This window comes from Ovis aries, chromosome 1 (genome assembly GCF_016772045.2).
Source record: "Ovis aries strain OAR_USU_Benz2616 breed Rambouillet chromosome 1, ARS-UI_Ramb_v3.0, whole genome shotgun sequence".
Taxonomy (NCBI): domain Eukaryota; kingdom Metazoa; phylum Chordata; class Mammalia; order Artiodactyla; family Bovidae; genus Ovis; species Ovis aries.
This window is the reverse complement of record NC_056054.1, coordinates 217,766,436-217,770,841: the sequence shown is the minus strand read 5'-3', so window position 1 is coordinate 217,770,841 and position 4,406 is coordinate 217,766,436. Positions and strand designations below refer to the sequence as shown.

The window sequence follows — 4,406 nt, the reverse complement described above, 5'->3', positions numbered from 1 at the left end:
ACGTTGGCTCAACCCTGCCAGCCTTTTCCTGAGATACTGTGCTCTGTCTTTCCATGCTCTGCGCCTCCCACTTCATAAATATATGAAATACATTTTTTAAAAAATTGAGGTATAGTTGCTTTTGGAGAAGGAAATGGCAACCCACTCCAATATTCTTGCCTGAAGAATTCCATGGACAGAGGATCCAGGCGGCCTGCAGCCTATAGGGTCACAAACAGTCAGACACAACTGAGTGACTAACACAACAATGTAGTTGCTTTACAATATTGTGTTAGTTTCTGCTACATAACAAAGTGAATCAACTGTATGTATACATATATCCTTTCCCTCTTGTATCTCCCTCCCTCCCTCCCTCCCCACTGCCCCATCCCATCCATCTAGGTCACCACAGAACAATGAGCTGAGCTCCCTGCACTATACTGTAGCTTCCCACTCAGTTCAGTTCAGTCGCTCAGTCGGGTCCGACTCTTTGTGACCCCTTAATCGCAGCACTCCAGGCCTCCCTGTCCATCACCAACTCCCGGAGTTCACTCAGACTCTCGTCCATCGAGTCGGTGATGCCATCCAGCCATCTCATCCTCTGTCGTCCCCTTCTCCTTCTGCCCCCAATCCCTCCCGGCATCAGAGTCTTTTCCAGTGAGTCAACTCTTCACATGAGGTGGCCAAAGTACTGGAGTTTCAGCTTCAGCATCAGTCCTTCCAAAGAAATCCCAGGGCTGATCTCCCTCAGAATGGACTGGTTGGATCTCCTTGCAGTCCAAGGGACTCTCAAGAGTCTTCTCCAACACCACAGTTCAAAAGCATCAATTCTTTGGCGCTCAGCTTCCTTCACAGTCCAACTCTCACATCCATACATGACCACAGGAAAAACCATAGCCTTGACTAGACGGACCTTTGTTGGCAAAGTAATGTCTCTGCTTTTGAATATGCTATCTAGGTTAGTCATAACTTTTCTTCCAAGCTTCCCACTAGCTACCTGTTTTACCCTTTCTTGAGCAGGACTCTTTTCTTTCAAGCATTCAGAACTGTGTGATAGTCCGTCAGAAACTGTTGCTTCTGCCCAAGATTTGGTGTGAACATGACTGTCAGGAAGCATTTAATAGGAGGCTTCCTGTGTGCTGTTCTGGATCTGTCAGGAATCTTCTGTTCCTTATTAATTCCTGAATATTCAGGAATTAAGGGAGAGGCAAGCCTCTCCGGGCGGCTGAGGAATCCAGGCATTTCCTTCATTAGTTTTTGTATACAACGATAAGTACCCTCTTCCTTCTTGTGAACCATACGGTAAAAGTGGTTGTTTACAACTCTCTCTCTTTAATATGGATCGCCTATGTTTTGTAAGTCTGGAATTTTAATCTTCATCTTTGCTGAGAATAACTACCTTGTAAGACAGTATATCGGAGAAGGCAATGGCACCCCACTCCAGTACTCTTGCCTGGAAAATCCTATGGACAGAGGAGCCTGGAAGGCTGCAGTCCATGGTGTCGCTGAGGGTCGGACACAACTGAGTGACTTCACTTTCACCTTTCACTTTCATGCATTGGAGAAGGAAATGGCAACCCACTTCAGTGTTCTTGCCTGGAGAATCCCAGGGACAGGGGAGCCTGCTGGGCGGCTGTCTATGGGGTCGCACAGAGTCGGACATGACTGAAGTGACTTAGCAGCAGTAGCAGCAGCAGCAAGACAGTATATATGCCCACACCATGTTGATTAAAACACCTTTGCTCCATCAGATCTCTGGTCCTTGTGTCTTTCTTTTTCTTTCTCTCTGTCTCTCTCTCCCCCTCTCTCTTTTTCAGGCTGATCCCCTGGAGTGCAGAGGCTCTCTGAGTTCACTTTCCTGTCCTGGCTTCTAAGACCCTCTCGAGAAGGCGCTCTGCGCATTCACCCCGTCGAGAAGGTGCCTGAGGCCTTCGTGAACAGGGCAAGCCCTGTGCAGGGGCTTTATTGGCTTTCTGCGTAAACCAAGGAATATCAGCCTCTTTCTCTCTCCTTTACTTTCTTATCGGTCGACTCCGGACCACCAGGTTCCAATCCGTTAAAGGACCTCAACACCTGACCAGTGAAATAATCCTGTGGCTGGCCTCACCCAACCACGACTTCCTCTGATCTAGAAGTTCAGGATTAGAGAAGGAAATGGCAAACCACTCCAGTATTCTTGCCTGGGGAATCCCATGGAAAGAGTAGCTTGGCAGGGGTTGCAAAAGAGTTGGACACAAGTGAGCAACTGAACAACAATCAAAATGTGGGTAGGAGACCTAAACAGACGTTTCTCCAAAGAAGACATGCAAATGGCTAATAAGCACATGAAAAGATGCTCAGCATGGCTCATTATTAAAGAAATGCAAATCAAAACTACAATGAGATACCACCTCACACCAGTCAGAATGGTCATCAGCAAAAAGTCTACAAACAGTAAATCCTGGAGAGGGTGTGGAGAAAAGGGAACCTTCTTGTACTATGCTGGCAGGAATGTAAATTGGTACAGCCACTATGGAAGATAGTATGGAGATTCCTTTAAAAAACCACCATATGACCCAGCATTCCCACTCCTAGGCATATACACCCTGAGGAAACCAAAACTGAAAAAGACACGTGTATCCAAATGCTCACTGCAGCACTATTTGCAATAGACAGAGCATGGGAGCAACCTAGATGTCCATTGACAGATGAATGGATAAAGAAGCTGTGGTACATATACACAACGGAATTAACTACTCAGCCATAAAAAGGAATACATTTGAGTCAGCTCTAATAAGGTGGATGAACCTAGAGCCTATTATATAGAGTGAAGTAATTCAGAAAGAAAAACACTAATATTGTATATTAATGCACATATATGGAATCTAGAAAGATGGTACTGATGAACCTATTTGCACAGAAGCAATGGAGAGGCAGATTAGAGAAAAGACTTGTGGACACAGGTTGGGGAGAAGAGTGTGGGACAAATGGAGAGAGCAGTATGGAACCATATACACTGTCATACGTAACATGGATAGCCAGTGGGAATTTGCTGTATGACTGAGGGAACTCAAACTGGGATGCTGTGACAACTTAGGGGGCTGGCATGGGGTGGGAGGTGGGAGGAAGCTTCAAGAGGGAGGGGACATGTGTGTGCCTTTGGCTGATTCATGTTGATGTATGACAAAAACCAGCATAATATTGTAAAGCAATTATCATTCAATTAGAAATAAGTACATTTTTAAAAAAAGAAGACGTTCGGGTTGCTCTGGGAAGCCAGAGTGCCCCCGAAAACATACACACCTCCAATCCACTAGGCGACTGTGGAGGTTTGTTCCTTTAGACATCTGGGAGTTAGTTATACCTGTATGCTTATTATTTGTGGCGACACTCCAATATGTGACTCCAGCAAGGTAGCCTGCCCTGTCCCTTCATCTACATTCTCTGTTCTCGCCCTTCCCAAATTCAACCTTCTTTCTTCCTTTCCTTCCTAACAGTTCTCGGGGCCCACTGGGAACCTCCTTTCTGGATAAACCGACATTGAGCTCCTCAGCCCATTCGTTGCACTCTCCTTCCCTTTCCCCTTTCCTGCCTCTCTCTCAAGTGGAGGCTGCTCATTCTGATGGCTCGCATATTGAGCATTCTCCTCCTCCCTGAACACTACTGCACACTATTACTCCTCCGCCTTTATGTAAAAGTCCCTCTCCTTCAGGGCCTGTGCTATGTGGTTCTGCCCTTATGTCATACAACATCCTCCTGCTCATTCCATTTCCTCTGAGGAAGATGTGGTTCCTGGCTCAACCAGCTGAGATGCATTGAGCTGCAACCAGCATCTCAATGGACCCGGAATCAAATATCCAATCAAACACCAAAATCCCATCCTTTCTTTCAGCCTTTCTTTCTTTGCAAAGAAAACAAAATGCAGTGATAGGGGACAGTCGTGTGAGCATGCTAAGTCGTCTCAGTCATGTCGGACTCTTTGCGACTCAGTCTTTTCCTTTTTAAAACGTATTTATTTATTTGGCTGCTCCAGGTCTTAGTTGCGGCACACAGGATTTTCTATCTACATTGTGGCATGAAGGATTTTTGGTTGTGGCATGTGAACTCTGAGTTGCAGCCTGTGGGATCTAGCTCCCTGACCAGGGATTGAACCTGGGTCCCCTGCATTGGGAGTGCAGAATCTTAGACACTGGACCACCAGGGAAGTCGCTCTAATCAATCTTTTTCCTACCACACTTGTTTCTACCTAAGGGTCTAACACATGCTGTCCCAATATCTCCTCTCCTCTTCCCCTTGCTCAGGTAGGCACCTTATATCCTTCAGGCATGTGTGTCTTCTCCCCAGGGAGGACAACCTAGGGGCCCCTTATCTAGCCCTCTCCACTGTCCTCTGGGCTTTCCAGGTGGCGTTAGTGGTAAAGAACCTGTCTATCAATGCAGGAGACATAA

General features: G+C 46.4%; 1 non-coding gene across 1 annotated transcript; it reads right to left on the bottom strand.

Moving 5' to 3' along the window:
- Positions 1 to 4,089: 4,089 nt before the first annotated feature.
- Positions 4,090 to 4,162, bottom strand: TRNAG-CCC (transfer RNA glycine (anticodon CCC)). Its single transcript has one exon. It is a non-coding gene; the product is annotated as a tRNA-Gly (tRNA).
- Positions 4,163 to 4,406: the final 244 nt, after the last annotated feature.